Genomic DNA, 27,278 nt, shown 5'->3' on the forward strand with positions numbered 1-27,278 from the left:
AGACAAGCATTATAATGCCTCACTAATATGGACTAATAACAATGTGTAAACTCTGAGAATTAAATCTGGGAGCATGGGTTATAAGGTGAAGGCTTATGTAAAGCTTCCTAGATTCTAAGCTCTTACATCAGTCACATTTACTCATGAATTATAACAGTTATCTCTAAATTTTGAGATTCTGAGCTGTCTGTGTGTGATGTGAATGGTCCTTGGAGCTTTGGGTGTCTATGTGCCACCTGGGACTCAAAGCCAAAGTTTGGAAGCTGAGAGTGTTGGCACTGCCCCATGAATCCACTGTTAAAGAGGCTGAAAAGGAGATCAAACCTCAATTTGAGATATGAACGAAATGGACTTGGTTGAGATTTGGATAGATAAGACTAAATGGTAGAGGATGATATTTACCCTGCTTTAAAACTTTGGGTTCTGTGTGGGACCAAAGGAAGAGATGGTTATATTGTGCAAAACTGCATTTTCTGTACTACAATGTATAATTTAACCTGTATGGTCAGTGTACTCAAATGCCATAAATACATGGAACCTTGACTAGGGAGTAAGATCTTATTGTTTGTACAGGTTAGCATGAAGCCCCGATGCAACGCAGAGTAATTTGGGCAGAGAATGAAAAGTATTTGCAAAGCTCCCTTGAGGGACTGCGGAAAAAATGTAGAAATGTTAAACTTCCCCAGCTGGAGAATTCTTGATATTCTCACAAGCATTGGGGACCACCAGTTGGTAGGCTGAGCCCTCGATCTTGGGGCTTGCCCTTATCAGGCTTGTTGCTGCAAAGGAGAGGCTAAGCCTACTCATAATTGTGCCTTGAGTCACACACAGAAGGCCTCTTTTGTTGCTCAAATGTGGCCTCTCTCTCTAAGCCAAGTCAGCAGGTAAAATCACTGCCATCCCCATGTAGGACATGACTCCCAGGGGTGTAAATCTCCCTGGCAGTGTGAGGTGTGACTCCTGGGGATGAGCCTGGATCCTGCATCATGTGATTGAGAAAGCCTTCTGGACCAAAAGGGAGAAGAGAACTGAAACAAGATAAAGTTTCAGTGGCTGAGAGGTTTTGAGTGGAGTGGAGAGGTCATTCTGGAGGTAACTCTTATGCATTGTACAGATATCCCTTTTTAGTTTTTAGTTTATTAGAATAGTTAGAAGGAAATATCTGAAACTGTTGAACTGCAACCCAGTATCCTTGATTCTTGAAGACAACTGTATAACTATATAGCTTATATGGGGTGACCATGTGATTATGAAAACCTTATGGCTCACACTCCCTTTACCCAGTGTATGAACAAATGAGTGGAAAAATGGGGACAAAAAGTAAATGAATGGAGGATCTAAGATGGCAGCATAGAGAAGAGTGGAAGCTAAGTAGTCCCCCGGAACAACTAAAAAAAACCAGAAACAACTAGTAAATAATCCGGAATAACTGCAGGGGGACAAATGTGACCGTCCACTCATCATACATCAACCTGAATTGGGAGGAATGCCTAAGATCACAGCATAAAATCTGTAAGTAAAAACTACGGATCCAAATCGGGAGACCCTTCCCCCACAGACTGAGCTACAAAGCCTCGTGGTGCCAGAGAAAAACTTTCTCCCAGCAAGCCAATATAGCTCAGCTGAGCTCCAACTGGGGTTTTAATTAGCGAGTGTGAACTGTTCACTACAAGGTACAAATCCCCAACAAGTAGACAGAGGCTTTGGGTGACGACTGACCTTGGAGAGCCGGAGGGTCACCTTGGACTAGCTCTGTTCCTTTTTTGACTCAGTGGAGAAAGCCTCAGCCACTTTCAGTTCCCAGTTCTGTGACCCAAACAAGGGTATAGCACAGGCAGAGAGAGACCACTGAAATGCTAATAACCTCCCCCTAGGGCATCTATCTTCTCTAAGAGGAAAGGGGTGGGGCCCAGCTCTACTACCTGCCTTTCATTCAGAACTTACACCAGTCAAGAATTATAGGCTAACAGGCACCATCTGCTGGGCAGAAAAGCACAGTAACTGGAGGCATGAGAGGGTGTAACAATTTTCTAAGACACACCCTCAGGAAACCAGATACTGAATATTTCTTCCTTCTGGGACCTTAGCCTATTCTGGTCTGGGGAGGCCTGACTGGGGTAACCAAGGAAACCATGCCTAGACAACAGAAAACTACAACCTACACCAAGAAAAATGAGGTTATGGCCCAGTCAGGGGAACAAACTTGCACTTCAACTGTGATGCAGGAATTGAAACAACTAGTAATAACTGAATTCAAGAAGTTTAGGGAAGATATGGCAAAAGAGATGAACCGTATAATGAAAACACAGGACGTACATAAGGCAGAAACTGAAAGTTCAAAAAACCAACTGGCAGAATCTATGGAAATGAAAGGCACAACACAAGAGATGAAAAACACAGTGGAAACATACAACAGCAGATCTCAAGAGGCAGAAGAAAACACTCAGGAACTGGAGAACAAGGCATCTGAAAGCCTACACACAAAAGAACAGATTGAGAAAAGAATGGAGAAATACGACCATCGTCTCCGGGAACTTAAAGACAAAACGAAAAGCAAGAATTTGGTGTCTCAGAAGGAGAAGAGAAGGGAAAAGGGGCAGAAGCAATAATAGAGGAAATAATCAATGAAAATTTCCCATCTCTTATGAAAGACATAAAATTACAGTTCCAAGAAGCGCAGCATACCCCAAACAGAATAGATCTGAATAGGCCTACGCCAAGACACTTAATAATCAGATTATCAAACATCAAAGACAAAGAGAGAATCCTGAAAGCAGCAAGAGACAAACGATCTATCACTTACAAAGGAAGCTTGATAAGAGTATGTGTGGATTTTTCAATAGAAACCATGGAGGCAAGAAGGAAGTGGGGTGATATATTTAATATACTGAAAGAGAAAAACCACCAACCAAGAATCATATATCCAGCAAAACTATCCTTCAGGTATGAGGGAAAGCTTAAAATATTCTCTGACAAACAGACAATGACCGAGTTTGTGAACAAGAAACCTGTTCTACAGGAAACACTAAAGGAAGCACTGCAGACAGAAAGGAAAAGACAGGAGTGAGAGGTTTGGAAAACAGTTTTGGGAGATAGTAGCACAACAATGTAAGTACACTGAACAAAGATGACTGTGAACATGGTTGAAAGAGGAAGGCTGGGATCATGTGGGACACCAGAACAAAAGAAGAACGATAAAGACTGGGACTGTGTAACTTAGGGAAACCTAGGATGCTCAACAGTTGTAATAAAAGGTACAAATATGTTTTTACATGAGGTAGAACAAATGAATGTCAACATTGCAAGGTGTTAAAAATAGGGTGGGATTGGGGGGAAAATACAATCCACGCAAACTAGAGGCTAGAATTAACAGAAACATTGTCTTATGCTTCCTTTAATGTAATAAAAGCAATATATCAAAGCTAAATGCATATGGGGGAGTAGGGGAAGGGTATGGGACTCCTGGCATTGGTGATGTTGTCTGACTCTTTATTCTACTTCAGGTTAATGCTGTCTTTCCTTTTGTCACCTTCTAGCTATCAAGTTTTTTTGATTGTGTGTTTGTTTGTTTTTCTCCCTTTCTCTTGCCTTTTTCTTTTGCCTCTCTGCCTTCTTTGACACTTCCTACGTCTTTGTGGAAGAAATGTACTTATACAGAGAGTGGCAATGGTGCTCAATACATAAATACATGACTATATGGGGAACCGACGATTGTTTACTTAGGACGGAATGTATAGTGTTTGAACAAAACCTTCTTAAAAGAAATGGGTTGATGAAGAAACCTTGAGGGCACTATATTGAGTGAAATAAGACAGACACATAAAGGCAAATATTGCAGGGTCTCACTGATATGAACTAATTATAATATGTAAACTCATAGACATGAAATGTAAGTTACCAGGATGTAGAATGAGGCTGAAGAATGGGGAGCAGTTGCTTATTATGAGCAGAATGTTCAACTAGGGTGAACTTAAATATTTGGAAATGGACAGGGGTGATGGTAGCATGTAATGAGAATAACTAACAGTGCTAAAAGGTGTGAACGTGGTGGAAAGGGTAAGCTCAGAGTCACGCATGTCACAAGAAGGAAACTTGGAGGTTAAAAGATGGGAATGCATAAAACAGTGCATCTTGTGGTGGACAATGTCTGTGATTAACTATACAAATATTAGAAATCTCTCTCACGAACTAGAGCAAATGTATGCCACTATGACTGGGGGTTAATGATAGAGAGGCAGATAGGGAAAAAATATATACCTATTGCAAACTATGTACTACAGTTGGTGGTGTTTTAGCATTCTTTCATCAACAGTAACAAATGTACTATACCAAAACTGTGAATCAGTAACGGAGTGGGGGGGGCGTGTTTGGGGGTATGGGAGGATGTGAGTTTCCTTTTACTTGTCTTTGTTTCTTTTCTGGAGTAGTGAAAACGTTCTAAAAATTGAAAAAAAAATAATTGTGTTGATGGATGCACAGCTGTGTGGTGGTGCCGTGGGCAACTGACTGTACACTTTGGATCTTTTGATAGTTGCATGGTATCTGAACAATCTCAATAAAAAAAAAAAGTAAAAAAAAAAAAAAAGTAAATGAATAATATGGAGGAGGGGGGTATGGGATGTTTTGGGTGTTCTTTCTATTTTTATTTTTATTCTTATTTTTATTTTTTGGAGTAATGAAAATGTTCAAAAATTGTGGTGATGAACACAACTGTATGATGATACTGTGAACAACTGTTTTACACTTTGGATAACTGTATGATATGTGAATATATTTCAGCTAAGAATTTTTTTAAAAAAAAGTAAATGAGGTGGGGAGGAGGAGTATGGGATGCTTTGAGTGTTCTCTTTTACTTTTATTTTTATTCTTATTTTCATTTTTATTTTTTGGAGCAACAAAAATGTTCAAAAATTGATTGTGGTGCTGAATGCACAACTATATGATGAAACTGAACAAATGTACACTTTGGATGATTGTATGGTATGTGAATATATTTCAATAAAATTACATTTAAAAAAAGAAATCACTATTGACTTCAAAATACACTTATATATTATATTTTCTAAAGACAACAGAATTAAATTAGAATTCATCAACAATAAAACACTTAGAAAAGCCCAAAATATTGTACATATAAAAGCAGTGCTTACAGGAAATTTATAGCTTTAAATGTTCTTATTTTTAAAAAAAGAGTTCTAAATGTAATAATCAAAGGTTCTGCCTAAGAAGGTAGAAAAAGAATATCAAAGTAAACCTAAAGTGAGTAGAAAGAGGGAATAAATTAAGAGCAGAAAATAATGAAAAAGAAAACAAATGGACTACGGAATAACAACAAGCTTCTGTGTTTTTCAAAAAGCAAGTGCTCTTAAATTTAGTAAATCAATCTTGAAAAGCAACTGCCATACAGCAAAGTAATGACAGCACAGTTACATTGTGCCATATTGTTGGTATGGATGAGGTGAGAGATATAAAGATTAAGGAAACAGAATACAGAGATCAGAAATGGAAACACACAAATATAGGAAATTGATTTTCACTAAGGAATGAAGCTATCTATGGAATTCAATTGATAAATAAGTCCTTCAAAATATGGTGCTGGAACACTTGGCTATTTGTACCAGAAGACAAAAAGTGAACATCAACCCTACCCCACATCATATACAAAAGTTCAATCAAGATGTATCATAGACAGAAATGTAAAAACTAACTCTGCTAGAAAAGAAAATCTATGTGATCTTAAGGTAGACTAAGATTTTAGGGCAAAAATAATGATAAAAGAAAAAAATTCATAAACTGCAATTCTGTCAAATAATGGGGGTGGTGGGGAGTATGAGATGTTTCAGGTGTTCTTTTTTACTTTTATTTTTATTCTTATTTTTATTTTTTGTAGTAATGAAAATGTTCAAAAACTTGATTGTGCTGATGAATGCACAACTATATGATGATACTGTGAACAACTGTTTTACACTTTGGATAACTGTATGATATGTGAATATATTTCAATTAAGAAACTTTTTAAAAAAGTAAATGAGGTGGGGAGGAGGAGTATGGGATGCTTTGAGTGTTCTCTTTTACTTTTATTTTTATTCTTATTTTCATTTTTATTTTTTAGAGCAATGAAAATGTTCAAAAATTGATTGTGGTGTTGAATGCACAACTATATGATGAAACTGTGAACAACTGTACACTTTGGATGATTGTATGGTATATGAATATATTTCAATGAGATGACATTTAAAAAAGAGAAGTCACTATAGACTTCAAAACACACTTATATAGTATATTTTTACATGGAAGAAAAAAAGGTCCAAGCACTAAACATAAAAGAAAAATATTAAATTTATTGAACTTCATTAAAACTTCTGTTCATCTAATAACATTGTTAAGAAAAGAAATAGGCAAGCCACAGCCTGGGAGACCATACACAAAACACAGATCTAACAAAGGAATTGAATGCAGAATAAGTAAGAAATTATCACAACTCAATAATAAAAACCTAATCTTTAAAAATATAAACAAAAGGCTTAGCAGATACTTTACAAGGAAAAATATACAAATAACCAAAAAGCACAATAAAAAGTGCTCAACATCATTAACTATCAAAATTGCAAATTAAAGTAATGAGAACAGTTGGAATTCAAAGGACTGACATGACTAAATGTGAGCAAATGTGCAACAACTAAAACTTTTTGCTGAAACGTACTGTTAGTGGGAGAATAAAATAGAACAAACACTGTGGAAAACTGTTTAGCAATCAAACATACTATACAACCCATCAATTCTACTGCTAAGTATCAAAAAAGAAATGAAAACAAACATCCTCCAGAGACATGTATACAAATGTTCCTAGCCGCTATGTTCAGTATTTGCCCAAGAGAGAATGAATACATGTTCCCAAAATGACCTGTGCAAAAAAGTTCATGCACTTTTATCCATAATAGCCCCGAAATGAAAACAACCCAAATGTCCTTCAACAGAAGAATGAATAGACAAACTGTGTTAAGTTCATACAATGGAATACTAGACTAGTTAGCAATAAAAGGAATAAGCTAACAAAACATGCAACAACATAGATGAATGTCAAAAACATTATGGAGAGCAAAAGAAGCCAGATGCAAGAGTACAACCTATATGATTCCATTTATATGAGTTTGTAAATGAAATCAAAACAATGGCATCTGGAGGTTGCAGGCAGGGAGTGACTATAAAGGAGCATAAGGAAACTTTCAGGAAGAGATGGGATGTAGGTTACAGAAATGAATGCAAATGTTAAATCTTATTGAATTCTATTTATAAGATTGTTGTATTTTACTTTATAAAAATTACAGCTCCATGAAAATGTACCTTATATTTTTAAAACATCACATAATAACAATAGTCTGGATCTTAAATTCTAAATTACATTATCAAAAATAACTGAAATAGAGTAGGGAAAGGGAGAGACCATCAAACTCTTTTGACCCATTACTATGATTAATTATATCCACAAATTAAAGAATGTTGAATTATCCATATATTCCTAGAATAAGCCACACTTAACTCTGGAAGTCTTTTTCTAATTTATTGCCGGATTCTTTTTGCTAAAGTTCTATTTATACTTTTTGCATAGATCTTTAATAAACAAAGGAACATTATTTTTTTATAAAGTTTATGCACACCATAGAACAAAGCAAATAATTACATTAATGTTATTTTGAATATGGACAGAGAAAAAAATACATCTATCAAATCAACTTTAAGTAAATATCTTATAATGTTAAATTTCTATTTTTAAAAATTAATATGAACTGATGATTTAGCATAGCATATTTCATTGACTCTAAGACACACATTTTGGATCTTATTTTAACATATTTGAAACCAAGATGCATCTTGCACTAGATAGTATCTTAAAACTAATTGACAGTGTTTTTTCTTTCTCAGTACACAAAATGAAAACACTGTGTTATCTACCACTGTCCATGAACTAAAGCAATGGCATGCCTGTAGCAACACTACTAGCACCACATTTTGATCTCTAAATACCATTCCCAACTAAAAGGAACCAGGATTATTTAGGTAAGTGGCTGATTTCTAGGCTCTGGGACTATACTTTACATTCGATCTGAATCTGGGACAGAGAATAGGAATCAATTTTAAATTAATGAGATCATGTATAAAGGACACAGGGGCAATAAAAAACAGCAAAATAATAACAACTATAACTTACTGAAACATGTTCTCTAGACACAATTCCATGAATCCATAAGGATACTCAAAAAGGAGAAAGCAAAAAAGCAAAGGGAAAATCGATGACCACTACTACAGGGGAATATTATACTAACTCTTCACTCTGAAAACTGGTTTTGTAATAGAAGATTCATAAATATCTATAGACTTAAGTGTATCAAATATAGGCCAGCAATTTATTTGTCCTTGCAGTTAAATAGGACATATGATAAAGGGTGATTAAAGATTTCTACAATAAGAAATTTTCAAACTTGTTTCTGTTTGTCACTATAACTATGTCACTTTCCAAGAACAGATCCTAAATCCAGAGTATTGAAGAAGAAAAGGAGAACAGAAAGAAGAGGAGTAGAGAAGGAAGAAGGCAGAGAGAAGGGGAGATAAATGACAGCTTCCATCTATAAGCGACATCCTGTTGACAAGAAATTATGATGAAGAACAAAGGAAGAAAAACACTATATCAAGGCAATAATGCCCAATTTCATTTCTAATATATAAAAGTCTCATTTATATCAATCATATTATTAAACTATCACTAATAATTATCTTTTTCTTTTTGCAACATCTGACCATTAAAACATATATCATGAAAAGACTAAAATGGTTCTAAATAATGCTTTTTATATTTATATATGACACCTTCAGCTAGAGACCTAAAATGTCACAAGTTTCTTCACTTATTCAAGATTTCCATAATCTACTAACACAGGTGGGAGCTAAACTTCAGTTTGATGATCAGTTTCACCTTTTAATCTCCTGATTAAACTCTGTCTTCATTCTTAAAACCCCAAATTAGTAAACAAGCCACAATATAATATATGCTATAGCATAGGTCTTCTGTGAATAGCTGGGATCTTCAACTGCTTCAGCTGCAATACAAGCCATTGAGCCTTAGCAATACTAGCCAATTTGAATAATCAATATGACAACCTTATTTTTCTAATGCAAACAGGATTGCTACAGTAAGGTGTCTCACTGCCACATCACAGTCATGGCCTCTTTTAACCCCTAATTAGATTGAAGCGATTATCCCTGCTCTTCCTTACAAGTGTACAGCTTGGATAAGGGATGACAAAAGCTATCTGCCACTTACTCAGCCTTTGCAGACAGCAGGTTATCCCGGGAGATAGAGAGTAAGATCAACAAACAATTGTTATTCATATCATCATCTCAAGTGTTAAGATAGTCACTGTTTCCATACATGCTGAGTGAATATAGCCCAGAGCATGAGGTAACTGCAGACTGCCTAAGAACATCAGGGTTACACAGATGGAAATTCATGGTGATGTTGGGGAATTATGTCTAAATCAAACTTATTTGCATAAAAAGAAATGATCAGGGATTTGTCTTTGTATATAATATATCAAGATTTCATTATGCTTCTCAATGAATTCTTTGAAGCTAAACTTTAATATTGATTTTTCTAAACACATAAGCATTTATCATGAAAAGAATGTCAAAATTAATGGCTTGCAAAAACTTGAATACTGTAAGATCCAATTAAAACACTCTTAAATGCAAAAAAATGGAAAATTCTTGTCACTGTAACACCATGCCAGTTCTTGCATCGAATTTAGATAATCAACAACTATTTCATTACAAACTTAGTGGGTTCCAAACGTTTTTCTTGACTCTAATAACAGTCAGTTTCTCAAGTTAATCTTCAGATGCATTATAACAAGATAACTGCGGTCCCTGGAAAATATTTAATGGTAGTTGCAAAGACACCAAACTGACAGCTTCCTAGTAAGTTTAACTCAGCTAACATGAGGACAATATTGGGAAACCTTCCCTAAAAAGGAAGTCTAGGCTGGCTGATAAGAAAAAACCTTGATGGGAGTATCTGAGTCCAATGAAGAAGATAAAGCACAGTGGAAGTAATAAGACAGTAAGAGTATGTTGAAAAGAATTTCATGTTTTTTTCCTTCTCACTTTCAAGGGTCAATATGTCTCTCTCTTTCAGGTAACAATCACTTTGCTGGAAGAAAAAGAATGAGGCAGCCACAATCTTTATCAAAGACTGTTCTATTTTATATGATATTTTTTATAGTAGCCAACTAGAATTATATACTTTTTCTAGTAATTGAGGACATGGTTTCAAAATTTCAAAACATCATGCAATGCCTCTCCAAGAACCAAAAGATATTTTAAAAATATCTTTACTAGTGGCAAAAATTTGTCCTATAAGCATAAATCTGATTTTTGTATACAGCATGAGTTACTGAGCTCAGATTCTTATGTTAAATGTTGTGATTATCTGTTTATCAGTGGATCGTTTAGCCAAGCTATATCATGATAGTTAAATTTAGTGATTGCCATTCCTTCCAAGCAGTGCCAGATTATCTAAAATTTGTGCCTACTTCCCTTGATGCAGGCTGAAACATTACTTCATTCTTAAAGCTGAATACTATCTCAGGCTAATGGGCAGCCCTTGAAATATGAGCCATAACTCACTTTAAAATGTGTCTACAGAGCACCATTCTTGGACATAGAAATCCAAGGCTTCTCCTTATATATTTGTTTGCAAAAATTTGTAGTCAACAATTTCATTTTAAACATCTGATTTTAAGCAACACGCTTTTCTTATAATATCCCAGAAAATGTTTACTTTTGTAAAATGGAATTGATAAGGAAAAAAAATAAGTCATCAAAAGATATGGGAATAATTTCAATTAGACATGATAAAATTATTAACCTCAGTTTACTTAAACTAAATGTTTAAGTAAGATGTTAAGATTTGAATCAGTTATTATTTTATTACTGTAATGCATTTCTGGTCTTGAAGAAATACATATTATGCCTTCCAAAAGTAAATAAAAATCATACAGATTCACTGCAGATTTTAGACTACAATATTTTAAGAACTTAGCAAACCATATGCTGGTAAAATTGCATAAGCAAAACTACAGTAAACAAAAACATAGGCTGCTGTTTTTAACTCTATTCATATAGAGTTAAACCATCTGTGCTAAAATTCAAAAACATTAAATGGGAAAGAAGGTAATAACAAATGACATTTTAGCCAATGAGAAATAAATAATCTCACTCTTCCTATTCTTATTTTAATCAGTCTCTATTTTTGGTGTTATTACACTATTTTTCACTTTTCTTTGTTTTTCACTCAGAATTTTATATGTGCTTGCTTGAAAAGTTACTAGAAACTTTGTATTAAAAGTATAACAAAGTAATGGGCCTTTGAATAATTTGGGAAATGATGTGGTGAAAAATTAAACTATGACATAAAAAAACTACTGATTTTTTAATTTTCCTGCATCCCAGATTATTGGCATATCTCAATAATACTCCCACTCAAAAGAAATAATGTACTGTTGGTTTCTTGCTTTGATTAAATTTAACACAGCATACTATAATTTTAAAAACCTAAAACTTGAGCCTTATAAATAAAAGACCCCTGGATCTTGTCCAATTCTGTATTCCCAACTAAAGAGTGATATTATGGCCATGGATGAGTCACAAATGTAACTAGAGAACTAGAAAATGTTATCTTTGAAAGCAAATAATTTATTCAGGCAAGGATGTGGGCCCTAGTAATTGTGAAGCTATTTTATACAAAAACTAATAACTAGTTATTCTTCATCTCTACTGCAGACAAAGACGACATAGTATAGTAGATCTGGGTCAACTACAAGAAAGCATTTCTAGAATGTGTCTGTTAAATACTGGAATAGGTTCCTAAAGGAAGCTGGAATTCTCTGATGTCAAGAACTTTTAAAGGATACATTCTAATCTTTCAAGAATGGTCTCTCTGAAAGCAGGAGAAAGAACTTGTGACAGTCCTCATTTTAAAATAAAATTCTTCTTGAGACTGTATATTTATGTAACATCATGCTTTTGTATTTATGTTTTATAATTTAACATTTATCTAAAAGAAGTGTACAAATAATGAAGTAATCCAGATTTCATTTGGTAGAGGGCTAGAAACAATGGGGGTAATACATGAATAGGGCTCAGTACTTCATGGGGAAGGAAATAAAGTGACTGTTAAAACACAAAAAGAACTAGCTAAAAGAATGTAAATTCTGTATCACAACAACTCTTTAGATATACGACAAAATATAGCATTTTGTCACAAATAGAAATAACATCCTTAAAATTGATGTTTAGAATGATATAAACCCGCTTTAATTTTTTCAGTTTTTACTTAATTTCTTTACCAGTATTAAAAAAACAACCCAATTAAAGAGGAAGGAGAAATATATATGGAAACAATACGAGTAATTTATTCAGACAAGGAAATAGGTCTAAAAAATATCACTACTTTAAAAGTTCTTTCCATGTTGCTAAGTCAAATTTTGATTGGACCTTAATCAAATGGTCAAAGCTAACATCATTAATGAGGCAAATTTACATCCTTTGATTCCTGATATGATACATCAAGAAGGACACAATATCATATCTGCAAAAAATGCACAACCTGAATCTAATCAAGAGGAAACATCAGACAAACCCAAAATGAGGGACATTCTATAAAACAACTGGCCTATATCTTAAAAGCTGTCAAGGTCATTAAGACCAAAAAGAAAAAAGAAAAAAGGCTGAAAACTGTTCCACGTTAAAGAAGACTAAAAAGATATGACAAGTAACTACAATGCATGATCCTAGATTGGGTAATAGATAGGCAGAGGGTGACGTGGGGGGTGGAAAGGGAGAAAGGGAGACAGTTGACATGTACATGAAATTAATAACATAATTGGGACATTTAACAAAACTCAAAATTGGCCATGGACTACTGATTAGATAAAAATATTGTATCAAAGTTAAATATCCTGATTTTGATAGTTCTACAGTTATGTAAAAAGAAAAAATTCTTGTGAAATATACACAGAAGTATTTATGGGTAAAAGGCTGATGCTTGCAACTTACTCTCAAATGTTCAGGAAACTGTGTGTGTGTGTAGAGAAAGAGAAAGAGAGAGAGAGAGAGAGAGAGAGACAGAATTTGATTAAGCAAATGGGGCAAAATCTAAACAATTAGTGAATCTGATAAAGGGCGTATAGGAATTTCCTTTTACTCTTCTTGCAACTCTCTGTGAGTTGCAAATAAAAAAGTCTTGACTGGACATATTAAATCCCACACAGTACTTCAGTTTAATGAGGAACTGACCTCCTTCAAATTCTATGACACTGAAGAGAAAAAAAAAAAAATTTAATAGACAAGGAAAAGTCATCCTAAAAATGTATACTTGTATCATATGGTCCTAGAATGCTATCTACTATATTTAGACAACTGAAATTTATAAAATTACATTAGGCAGCATAAAAATAAGTTCAAAACTACAGTAGATTTGGGTATTTTCAGTCTCTGATGATAATCTGACAACTGATTATCATCTGGTGTTTTTAAGCATCACCTTCCAAAGGTGAAGCCCACCCAAATAATTTTTTCAGAAATGTCATCAACAATATCAGAATTAAGACATTATGATGAAAAAGTCATGGCCTGTGGTCTAAAAGAGGGTTTTCCCCCAATTAGCTTCAGAATATAAGATCCTAAGGTCATCCAGAATCAAGGGACATACAGTTCTTAATGGTTTACTTACTCAAATAAATAAAGCTCTAAAAGTGAAACTAGCGTCTTGGGATAATTGGGCAATCAAATGTTTGAAGACCTGTCTATACCTTACTATAATGCAAGAACAAGAGGTCCTGAAATTGCTTCACTGAGGCCCTAGATTACATACTTCCTAGGTGTTCAGCTATTCTTTCTACAGGTCTGTCAGCATCTATCCCTCTTCCTAATAATGCAGGAATACCATCATTAAATTTTCCTATAGAAGAATACTATGTTCATATATGACAGAAAAAGTTGCTGACCCCTAGTCTGGAAAGCTAGCTGGCATTTCTCTCCAATGCTTTCCAAAGAGCCTTTCAATTTACCCAGTCACATATGCTTGAGACTAGTGGTCCTTTTACTGTCCTGCCACACATGCTAAGGCAGTTGAAAACCACTAGCCTGCTTTTATTCACTTTATATCATGAAACTCTCAACAAGGGTTCTATAGCCAAATAACAAAAAGAGGAAGGAGGAAAAAAGAAATGGAGACAGGAAGGAAGGGAAGAGAGTAGGGAGGGAAGGAAGATGACAGGGGAAAAAAGGAGGGATAAGAACGGTTTGAATGCTTCTATTTTCGAGGTAAGGGTTAGAGAAGATTTGTTTAGTAAATGAATTTGTATTCAGTAACCGAGTTTGGAATAGAAGACAAGTCTCTTAATTCTTAGTATATATTGCCTGAATTCTCAACATTTATTTGCGTATCACCCCAAGAGGGAGAAAACTTGTTCCAAGGAGGGGAGGAAAGATCTTAGATATTATAATCATTGTGGGCCAAAGCTCAATCCAACCTGAGGAACTCTTATTCCTTAGTATTTAATTTTATTCAGTTCTTTGTCATTTAAATTAAATTAAAGTTAATTAATTTTAATTTAATTTAATGTTCTCCCTGGGGGGGCAATAATGAAAAAAAGGTTGAAAACACTGATCTATGTAACTATTTCTCAACTTACACAAAATTCTAAAAGACTCTAATTTATTAATATACATATTTCAGTACATTTTTGTTTCAAGTATGCAAAAACTACAAACTAACCCTGTACGGACAGTCCAAAATGAGGAAATTCTGGGTGGGACCAGAAAAGGGAGGGAAAGTAAAAAGGCAAGAAGCGGAGGCTTTTGCGGTGCAAACTTGTAGAGGAAAGTGAACTCAAGACGTACCCTCATAGTATTTGTAAGAAAGGGGATGCTAAGCCATGTATTTTACCATGAAGTTACCATGGGCAAAAATCTAGGTACAGGGCACAAAGAGTGAGAAAGACTCAATCAGCAAACTCAAATACCAAATTACTTGCTATCTCTTGAACCACAGGAGGAACTAATATAAGCACTTCAGGGAAGAGACATGGAAAGTTTCTAGTACAAAGGGTGAAATATGGCAATTAATGGTTATGCTAGTTATTAAGCTATCGCCTCAGCCATAAACTTACTGTGGCTGGGACTTTGCAAATGACATTTCCCCTTTGCCAGCTAGTTCTGCTAATAGAGGGTGTTTGAAAATTTGAAGAGGTGAGAAGGGCTTCCCTGTTTTATTTGCTTTTTGCTGTTTCAGCAACAATTCTTTACTGCAGTGGAAGTAACTCTTTAGAAGAGTTGGTTCCAATTTCAAGGTTTTTTTTTTTTTTTTTCCTATTCTCCCAAAACCAGCCCATCACATTCTCTCAGAGGTTCCAGCAGCAGCCAAGCAGCACCCTTTTCTCATAGGTCTAGGTCCTAGCTCTGTGGGACCCCTTCCACAAGCCCCAGCAGTACCAATACTATAGGCAATATTTTCTCTTCAGATGTCTGAGTCCCAGCTCTGCTCAGATATTAAGTCCTCATAACCCCTTTTCACTTTGTTCCCCTAGGAATGGTTAGCTGCTCCTGCTATTATTATCTGTTAGCTCAGTGTTCCCTTTTTGAACCATCTTCCCATACCTATTTAACCAATTCCCCACATGAAATTCTCTTTATTAAGATAACTAGTGTTGTTTCTGTCTTCTTGATGATATCATGACTGATTAAATGGCAGCCCTCATTTAAAAGGTAATTAATATTCTCTCTATTTAGTGTTTTATTTATTTATATTTCTACTGGCTCTCATTGGTTGACTCACAATTCCATCTCCATAAAAACTTTTTTTTCCTATAAAATGCAAGATTTTTTCCTTCCCTAATTCTTTTGATTAAATCTTTGAGAAAGCCCCAACAAATCACTAATTTGTCTTATGTCTACCTCAATCTGTCAATTATCTCTAAACAAAAAGGAATGAAAGTCTTCCTTTTTTAACAGGAAATGCAAACCCTTTAGGTATGTGTAGCAGTAACTGGAATATCCAGTGACAAATGGGGAGTGGGTTTTAAGTAATCAGTTATCAAGAAGCAGCAAGTTTAACAAGGCATGCAGCAATTAGTTGAAACCTAGAATTCTGGAAAAATGTCCTGTATTTATTGATTAAAACTTATTTATTTAATATAACTGGAGTTAGTCACAGAAATGAGATACAAAATATCTAAGTATAAAACATGTACTTGCCTTCAATAAGATAATAGTTATTTAGATAAATATATACCTTTTAACATACTAAAATTTCACATTACTGGCTAACTTGGGAAAATATATCACAACCTCTGGTAGCTTCAGTTTACTGATATGCAAGGAAACCAGACAGGACTAGACCTCTGTTGCTATGTATCTACTGTGACAATTTATAAAATTTATTTTTTTATTGAGGCATAGAAGGCATAATATCATTACCAAGAAAGACAAAAAGACTGGTTTTGTGAAGGAAAGGAATAATGAAGTAGAAAAAAAAAGAGTATCAAGATTGGTAGTTTAAAACATAATTTGAAAAGGATTCAAATACTTCATGTCAAGGACTTCTTTATTGTCTTCCCCTATGTCAAGGAAAAGGAAGAAAATATGTCATAGGCAAATTTTCTGAGTCTAAAAGAAAAAGAAAACAGTTTGACTGTTTCTACTATCACAGTCCTTAAAGACATTTAGTAAGCAGAAAGGACATTTCTTAAATTCTCTTCAGACAGAAAATATGCCTTTACTTGCTTAAAAAACTAAGTGAATGTTAATGTTCTTCTCTCAAACTCAAGTGTCAATCACCTGTCATACTGTGGACCATGTATTTGTCAACAGAAAAAAATTAAAGAACTAGTTAAAGGTTTTAGGATAGGTCAAATCATTTACTATTTAATAATAATTATTTAACACAACTGATGCCTTTTGATACAAAGGCATCTGGTGAAAACACCTTTCAAATTATGTAATCAGTGAAAGCTACTCCTATGTAAACAGGGAGAAAAAGACTCCAATTCTGATTCTTTGCTTTGTACCCTCTGCATTGCTACTATAGTCTTGATAATTTCCTTCTACACTTTAACATTCACCACATTTACACAAGGTTAATGAGAAAGGCTTTAACTTTGGAATATGGATTTAATCGTCTACTCTTAAAAAAAAAAAAAAACAAAATCAGTACTCAAGAGCTACCAACAGTATCAAAATCAAGATGCAGAAGTCTGTACAGCATAATTCCACTTACATATTACATTGTATATTACTGTAAATGCATAGATGAGAGTCTAGAAGCACAAAACCAGGCACAAATGTCAACAGTGACTAATTCTGGGGAGTAGGATGAGGCAAGTGGGGACCAGAGAAGGAGAACTTTCACATTCCACATCTTAAAAAACTTTACAAAGAGCATACTCCTATAATGATAAATTTAAAAAATTAAAATTTCATTTAAAAAACTATGGAAGTTATAGATAACCCACTGAAGAAACCTGAGGTTCCAATTCAAGTAACATATTTAGTCATTTAATTTTCATTTAGGTATAAATATTACTTCAACACCTTTTATGTGTCAGGCACTGCTACAGAATCTGGGGATATAACAGTGAACAGGGACCTCCCTTCATGAAGCTTATATTCTGGTGGGAGTACTAACAAGGTGATTACACACTGTGATCAGTACTCTGAAGAATATACAGGGTATATATACAGAGTATAGAGTAATAGCGTAGGGAGGCAGCTAATCTACATTGGCTGTTCAGGAAAAGCCTCTTTAAAAAGATTACACTTGAACTAAAGACCTAAATAACAAGAATGATACAGCCATAAACAAAGACCTTGGAGGAAGCATTCCAAGCAGAGACAACAGCAATTGCAAAATCTAGAGTATGCAAAGAGCTTGGTATGCTCTAGGAACAGAAATAAGGCCAAATGTAGCTAAAGCAAAAAAGTGGTGGGAGATAAGCTGTAGCGTATGATCCTGTACGACTTTAATGTCCAAGTTACGGAATCCAATAATTTCATAATTAAGGAATGCCCATTGAAGGACTTTAAGCAGAGGGGTAACATAAATATGGCTTACATTTTTAAGAGAGCCTTCTGGGTTAGAACAGTTGAACGTAAGAAGATCAACTAGGAAGCTAAATGATGGTGGCTTGGTCCCTAGGATGATATCAGTGGAGATGAACAGAAGAAAGAAAAAGAAATTATTATTATATTTTGAATTTTATCATGAAAAAAATGTGTGGCAATTCGTTTTCTCTCTTGTTTTTTAAGTACTTACATAATATCCTCAAATTTTGCCTATTTACTGTTTGGCCCTTTACAGGAAAAGTTATAACCTCATCCTAGTGAAAGTGTAGAGACTGAAAAATAAGTGGATTCAGTTACCAAGCCTTGGGGTATGTCAACATTTGGAAAAAGAGGAGCCAGTAAAAAAGTGACCACTGAGATTGTTTGTAGCAGACCAAGAGAGGAAGGTATTTTAAGAAACAAGGAAGAGAGGGGATATGTGGAAGACAGAGTGACTAACATGCTGTATATTGCTGAGAAATATATAAAATGATGAGAGGGAAGTGTTCAATGGATTTGAAAAACAGAGATCACTTGGCAAGAGCAGTTACATTGGAGTGGTGAGAAAAGAAACTTAAATGAGTTGAAGAGTGAATAGGAGATGAAGAGCAAAAAAATAAATATAATCAACTGAAATTCTGTAATGGGGAAAAGAGAAATGGAAAAATAGCTGAGAAAGATGAGCGGTTGTGTGGGTTTGAATGTATTATGTCCCCCAAATGCCATTATCTTTGATTCAATCTTATGTGGGCAGATGTTATCAGTGTTGATTAGATTGTAATTCTTTGAGTGTTTCTTTGGAATGTGCCCCACCCAGCTGTGGGTGATGACTCTGATTGGATAATTTCCATGGAGGTGTTGCTCCGCCCATTCAGGGTGGGTCTAAGTTGAGTCTCTGGAGCCATATAAATGAGCTGACAGACAGAGGGAACTCAGTGCAGCTGTGAGTGACATTTTGAAGAGGAGCTACAGCCAAGAGGGGCACTTTGAAGAAAGCACAGGAGCTGCAGATGAGAGACAGTTTGAAGACAGCCGTTGAAAGCAGACTCTTGCTCCAGAGAAGCTGAGAGAGGACAAATACCCCAAGTGCAACCAAGAGTGATATTTTTGAGGCACTGCAGCCTAGAGAGAAACGTCCTGGGAGAAAGCCATTTTGAAACCAGAACTTTGGAGCAGATGCCAGCCATGAGCCTTCCCAGCTAACAGATGTTTTCCGGACACCATTGGCCATCCTCCAGTGAAGGTACCTGATTGCTGATGTGTTACCATGGACATTTTATGGCCTTAAGAATGTAACTTTGTAACCAAATAAACCCCCTTTTATAAAAGCCAATCCATTTCTGGTGTTTTGCATCCCAGCAGCATTAGCAAACTAGAATAGCGGTCAAGAGCAGGTTGAGAGTTTTTTGTTTTGTTTTGTAAAATTCCATAAGAATTGTACAGTAGAGAGAGAAACCAATGCTGGGGCAAGTGCAAATTAGAAGAGCTAACTCCTTGAGAAGATATGAGGCAATGGCATTCAGAGCACAAATGACAGAATAAGAACACCTTTTCCATTGTCACAGAAGAGAATGAAACTAATTTGGGGAAGAAGACGATGGAAATGAAAAGTGGTGGCTTTGAAAGTCTCAATAAAGTCAAACATTTTCTACAGGGATACTAGAGTGATGATTTGGAAGATAGGAGGTGATGGACAGAGAATAGAATATATGGCAACAAGATGCTGGCGGGAGTGATGACAAGCTTTTTAAGTTTTTACATTTTTGAGTTTTTAAGATAGAAGTAGGTGTTTTAGAAAGTATAGAGGCAAAGATGATTGGAAGTGAGAAAGTTAAGAAAACAGAGGCTATATGAGTGATAAGTAATATTATCATTATTGGCAAAAGCCTGTATATTTCCCACAAACAGCTATTCATCAACATGTTTTATGCAATATGCACTGCACTCTGTATGTAAATGAAAATATTAAACTGCTCTTAAAATGTCAAATTTATAATGTTGTATTGTACCACAGAAAAAAACATTCTTAAATTTAATGCATTCCTTCCTGAGGGTGTGAACCTATTGTAAATAGGATCATTTCAAGAGGTTACTTCAGTTGGTCTTAATCCTATTACTGGAGTCCTTTATAAGCAAAATGAAATTCAGACTGAGAGGTTGAAGCCACTGGAAGCAAGAAGCTGAAAGTTAACATAACCTGGAAGAGAAAGGAGAGGCAAAAAGATTGCCATGTGCATTGCCATGTGACAGGAGCCCAGAACCAAGGATCACCAGCAGCCAATCCCAGAACATCAATCATCCGGAAGAAAGCACCATGATGAAGACTTGATTTAGACTTATCCTCAAAACCGTGAGCTAATAATTTCCCATTGTTTAAGCCAACCCACTGCATGCTATTTGCTTGAGCAGCCAAGGAAACTAAAACAGCCCCTCTCAATATTATTTTCTATTAATCTAAATACATATCCAAACTTACCAGTCCACTAAAATAGCAATGGCTTTTAGACTTTCACAGATACCTTAGATAAATAATAAAAATATTTTTTCTCAAAAATACTAGTATACAAACATATTAATCAGACCACATATTGAAATTTGTTGGAAGTGGGTTCATTATACTAATCTCTATACTTTTTTATATGTTTGAGTATTTCTATAATAAAAAGTTTAAAGGAAAAAAAGAAATAATAGGGATTGAGAACATGGACTGGCAACCATAGTCCCCAGAATCTATATTTCCAATGAAAAAAAGACTTCTGTTTTTTGAAGGAGGGGTATATTTAACTCGATAAAATTGCCTAAGACAAAGTATTAAGCACAAGTAAAGGCACCTAGTTTATGAAACCTTCATCCTGAAGGAGACCTTATGAATCTTTCAAAACAAAGGAATTTGAGTTTGCTGTTCAGAACAATACACTAAACATAAAAGATTACTAATGGCTTATAACTCCTAATGTGCCATGAATCATGCCAGCAACACCAGGATATTGGTTTCAACAAATAGCCTATTTTATTTTATAAACTTCACCAGAATATTATCAACAGCACTATTAGAAAATGGAAAGCTAATGAAATTAGGAGGCAGCATCAGCATACTGCACACTGTGTTTCTCATCACTCTAATGCAGAATCTAATGGATGAACGATCCATCTTTAACTTTAAAGGAAAAAAAAAAAGCAGGCTGTAAACCTAGAAAAATAGACCATCATTTGACAAAGTTATTAGAGAATATTTTGCTACCTAAATTCAATAAACTGCTTTAATGGAACCCGTTTCTTTTATAAGAAAAGGGGAGTGGTTGGCAGCATACTTTCCTGTTTTCTATTAATTCAAAAGCCTGGTTATCTCTTGTTTTCCTTTAGCAGGATCCAAAGTAGAAGAAAGCTGAACTATTAGAGGATTATAAACACTCTCTTTCTACAAAGATGTTTTCCTTACTCTATAACAGTCAGGATATTATAAATACTGGAAAATATCAAATTTTCAGAAGTCAATGCTTTTCACAAATATTGGGTTGCCTGCCTGTGAAAGACAGTTTTTAATATTTAACCCTGATTTTATTTGATATCATGACCAAAGATCTTTTCTGAAAAGTAAATGATTATTAGTGATTTTTACTACAGTTCCATAACAAGAAGGACAGAATCCATGTTTAGGTGATTACTGTATGTTTTGATTCAGTTATCTGCAGGGTGTCTGCATGGTACTCTAACTATTTAAAGCCAGTAAAAAGATTACAGCTCAGACTAACTGGATTTTCACAGCTCCCTATCATTCAGTTTGAATTCCTCATGGGCAGATTAAAAAGGCCAAAACAAACAATGGTCTTTTTAAAATACAAGGTGGTTGTTTAAAATATATATATATATCTTTTACATTCAAAACAACAACAAAAAGATTTAAGGAAGCAGTTGTATAAAAATTAAGTTAAAATGTATAATATAGGTAAAATCCTGGGTACTGGCATATAAAGAATCTAAATGAAGAAATTAATAGCATCTGAAAGAATTGTAGTTTCTATTCTAAAATCTACATCATTAGACGATATGGTCCTTGATTTCAAAGATGGCTAGGTATGGCATCAGAAGAACAGAGTTGGAAAGACCCTCTCACAGTATGGATAGACTGAAGCTACAAGAAGTCAAGTGACATTCCAGGTCAACTATTAGCAAGTTATCAAAGTATCTACGTTTGAGTATTTGTTTCCACTTTGATTAAACCACTTCTCATTCCCTACTAGTTTCACATGTCCACTCACTTCAAAGGATCATATGACCTCCCCATCTGTGATTAACCCTTTTGAGTGTACCCTGAATACAACCTCCTTTTTATGCATTCTCTCATGGAATTCTCAAGCAATCCTATCAAGTAGTACTTTTCTTAATGTCATTTTACAAAGAATCCAAAGCTTAGAGAGATTAAGTGACTTGTTCAGGACCACAAATAGTAAATGGAAGAACTAATTGGATGCAAAATCAACTTTACAAGACTGGTGGGAAAGCTATTAACCACTGCTCTATGCACAGCTTCTCCATTAGCTTCTTTTCCTCATTTCACAAATAAATCCCATTGGTTTACACTCTCCCTCCCTCCCACACAACTCATCTAAACTCTATCCTTAGAGCCTCCATGCAATTTCCTCAAGGGAGTTGTTCAGTATTAAATAGCTAGTTCGTGGAAAAGCTGGTTTTGGAACTAAGACTTAAGTCAGATCAAGATCCAATTAAACAATTCCTGTCAATTTTAGCTCCTCTTATCTTTTGACTCACTCCCATTCTTTCCTTATTCACTGCCACTACCTTCATTAAGGCTTTATCATTGCTTTCTCAACATGACTTACTATAAACCTCCTAAATATATTCATTTTAATACCCCTTCAAGTTCAAACTCCTCTGGTGCCTTTTCTTATATCCCCTTACTTTTTGTTTTAGCCATAATGAACTAAAAAACCCAAAAGGAAAAATACATATATTTGAATATGCTTATTTTACTTAAAGAAAAGGATACATAAGAATTTAATAAATGTGGTTACCAGGATTTTTTCTGGGGATGGGGTGGGGGGATGGGAGCAGGGGGGAGGAATTGGGTGGAGGGGGACAAGGTGGGCTAGAGACTCTTCATCTTTATATAATGTTTGATTTTAGAGCCACATGAATATATTACCTATTCATAAAGCAGGAGAGAAATAAGAGGAAGAAAGGATAAGAGAGGGAAAGGAAGAAAACAAAAAGAAAAAAAGGAAGAATTAACAATGCTCATTATAACCCTTTGTTTTCAGAAGGTACCATCTACATTTTGTCCCCTACAATAAAATGGGTAATTTCCCCCAAAAAAGAAAAGAAAAGAAAAAGAACTGTTTCCGAAACACTCCATGATCCCTCTTGCCTCAATTTTTTTTTCCCCTCTCTCTCTACTTCTTTCATTGTCTTCCAAAAGGCTTAAGTGCCATCATCTCTAGGAAACTGCCCCTAACTGATCCATTTCGGGTTAAACGTCCCTCCAGTATGCTCCCGTAAGATAGTGGGTATCTCTTTTCCATAGCACTCACACTAGATTGTTATCATCTATTTAAGTGCCTGGCTCCCAAGTTAAACAGACATTTCTTAAACTCAACGACTGTGTCTTACTCATCTTTGCAATCTCCAGTGACTATAATCATGCTAGGCGCATATCAATAGCATCCTAAGTAACCCATAGCACAATGTATTTATCTTTCCTGTGGTTCATGGATCAGATCCAACAGTCAGTATAATTTAATCTTACCATATGGGAAATACTGTTTTAGTCACTGCAGCCTCCCCTTTATAGACCACTACAGTTACCAAATTCCAAGTAAAATCTCTAAAAAGTTAAGGATGAAAAGGAACTTAAAACTCGAGACTTCAGGCCAGAACTTTCCTGAGTTCTGCATGCACATATCCTCCTGCTTACTCTCTCTCTCTTTCCTCTTGAATATTTCAAAGGCTCCTCAAACTATGTCCAAAGCAAACTTATGATCTTGCCCCTCATACTATGGCCTCTGCCAGTGCTCAGTGAATAGCACCACCATCATTCCAGTGATGCAAACCAGAAAAATTAATGGTCATACTTAACATCTGACTCATTACCAAATCAAATCCATTATTAACTACTTAAATATGTCTCGAATTCATCAACTTCTCTCCATCTCCAATGCCAAAAGCCTGGTCCAAGATAGTAATTACATCTCCCCTGGAGTACTAGGGTACTTATCTGGTTTTCATGCATCCAACTCTTATCCCTCTCAAATCTGTTTTCCACACTGCAGCTGGAGTGATCTTTTCAAAACACTAATCTGACCATGTCACCCATCAGATTAAAACACTTCAAAGGTACCCTGTTACTATTAGATAGAGATGAAAATCCTCAACCAGGTTTACAGGATCCTGCATAGTCTAGCCCCATCTGCTTCTCTGGTCCCATCACACACTGTGCTTCTCTCTCATCTCCATACTAACTACTCTGACCTCCCATCCGTCCCTTTTTCATATCAGGTTCCCTCACATCATGGGCCTTTGGCCATTATGCTTCCTCTGCCTGTCATGTTCTTTTCCCTGCTCCTTCCCTCACTAACTTCTACTCATTCTTTGGAACTCAGCTCAACTGCTATTTCCTCAGAAAAATTTCTCCTGATTATTTCAACTAACTGAAATCTCTCCATTTTAGGTATGTTATCTAGAACACTTTGCCTCTATTCTTGTTGGTATTCATCACCACTGAAAGTTTATTTATTTACAAGATTTAATGGTTGCTCATTTTCCCCAACTAGACCATGGAATCTCCAGGACCCAGCCCAGTGCCTGGCACAGTAGGTATGTACTATTTGCTAAATGAATGACAGAGGAAGATCACATGTAGATGACATAAGCACCAATTAAAAGAGAGTGATTGTCAGAATGGATTTTTTTTTTTTTTTAAATTAAAAACACCATCTAAAGACTGAAGGTTAAAAGTAAAAAGATGGAAAAACATAAGCCATGTAAACTCTGGTCAAAATTTATCTGGGTTAACCATATTAATATTAGACAATGTACATTTTGTAGCAATAAAATAACCAAGAACAAAGAGGAATGTTACATAATGATGAAAGAAACAGTCAATTCACCAAGAAGACATAACCCTCTTAAATGTATACACACCTAACAAAAGGGCTCAAAAATACAAAAAACTGATAGAACTGAAAGGAAAAATAGGTAAATCTACAATTATAGTTGCAGACTTCAACACTTTTCTTTCAGTAATTGATAGAACTAGTAGATGGAAATAAATAAGGGGATAAAAGAACAGAGTAACACCATCAACCAACTCGATTCCAATTATCATTTATACAACATGCAACCCAACAACAGTGCAATACACATTCTTTTCAAAGGCACATGGACTATTCACCATGACAGACCATGTACTAGAGTACTTAAGAGAACTCAAGAGCTGACACAGATGTTTGCTGATGCTTGGAGATGCTTGGATATGCAGACAGAAGGATGTCTGGAGATGCTAACCTAAGAGATGAAGCCCTGAGTTTGTTCTGGAGAAGCTAAGAGAGGATCTCCAGATGCTTAGAGAGAAACACCCTGGGAGAAAGAAGCCAGGATGCACAGGAACTGAGAAAGAGAAGCAAAGACAGAAGCCCAGAGACATTTTGAAGAAAGCCATTTTAAAACACAACCCAGGAGCAAAGGACCAGTAGATGCCAACCACATGCCTTCCCGGATGACAGAGGTGTTCCAAACTCCATCGGCTGTTCTTCAGTGAAGGTATCCTCTTGTTGATGCCTTAGTCTGGACACTTTTATGGCCTTAGAACTGTAAATGTGTAACCTAATAAATCCCCTTTATAAAAGCCAATCCATTTCTGTATTTTGCGTAACAGCAGCATTAACAAACCAAAACACTAATATCCCTCATGAACATAGACATAAAAATCCTCAACAAAATATTAGCAATGGAATCCCACAGTATATACAGAGAACAATACAACACAACCAAACGAAGCTTATCCCGGGAATGCAAAGCTGGTTCAATATTCAAAAGTAAATCAATGTAATCTACCATATTGACAATCTAAGGAAGAAAAAACACATGATTGTGTCAGTTTATGCAGGAAAAACATTTGACAAAAGTCAGCATCCATTCAAGATAACAAATTCCCAGCAAAGTAAGAATAGAGGGAAACATCCTCAACATGATAAAGGGCATTGACAAAAAATCTACAGCTAACATCTTTCATCATGGTAAAAGAGTAAATATTTTCTCCCTAAGATCAGAAACCAGGCAAACTGTCCTCACTCATGATTCCTAAAGAAAAAAGACTGGAAGTCCTAGCCAGTGAAATAAGGCAGGAAAAAGAAGTAAATATCGGAAAGGAAGAAACAAATACTTTCCCTATGTGCAGATGAAAATTACTGTGTATGTTAAAAAACCCCAAGGAATTCACCAAAAAAACTCATAAAAGTAATAAGTACATTTAGCAATGGATGCACACACACATACACATCTATATACTAGCAATGAACAACCAGAAACTGAAATTTAAAAAAATACCATTTCAAATAGCTTCCCCAAAATAAAATACTTAAGTACAACTCTAAAAAAAAATGTACATAAGCTGTATACAAAAATGAATAAAGACTGATGAAAGAAATTAAACTATATTCATGGATTAGAAGACTCAGGCCAATAAAGATATCAATTCTCTCCAAACTGATATATAAATTTAACATAATTCCAAGCAAAATTCAAATAGGATTTTTTTGTAAATACAGACACTTATTCTAAAATTTACAGCCAAAACAATTTTTTGAAAAAAGAATAAAGTTGGAGAAACCAGAGCTGATTTTAAGATTTACTATAGCTACAACAATCAAGACAATGTGGTATTAGCAAACAGATAAACACATACATAAATGGAACTGAATAGAGCCCAGAAATAGAACCAAACAAATATGAGTAACTGACTTTTTTACAAGGTGCAAAGGCAATTCCATGAAGAATTTACAGTCTTTTCAACAAATGACATTAGAACAAATGACCATCCACATGGAAAAAAGAATGTTGACCTATATCTCACACCTTATACAAAAATTAAGGGATCATAGGCTAAA

At 35.1% G+C, this 27,278-nt stretch overlaps 1 protein-coding gene across 1 annotated transcript in view; it reads right to left on the reverse strand.

The window, feature by feature from the left end:
• Positions 1 to 27,278, reverse strand: part of RSRC1 (arginine and serine rich coiled-coil 1) — a 511,688-nt gene that overhangs the window by 292,698 nt on the left and 191,712 nt on the right. The window lies entirely within an intron of this gene.

This window comes from Choloepus didactylus, chromosome 1 (genome assembly GCF_015220235.1).
Source record: "Choloepus didactylus isolate mChoDid1 chromosome 1, mChoDid1.pri, whole genome shotgun sequence".
Lineage (NCBI taxonomy): Eukaryota > Metazoa > Chordata > Mammalia > Pilosa > Megalonychidae > Choloepus > Choloepus didactylus.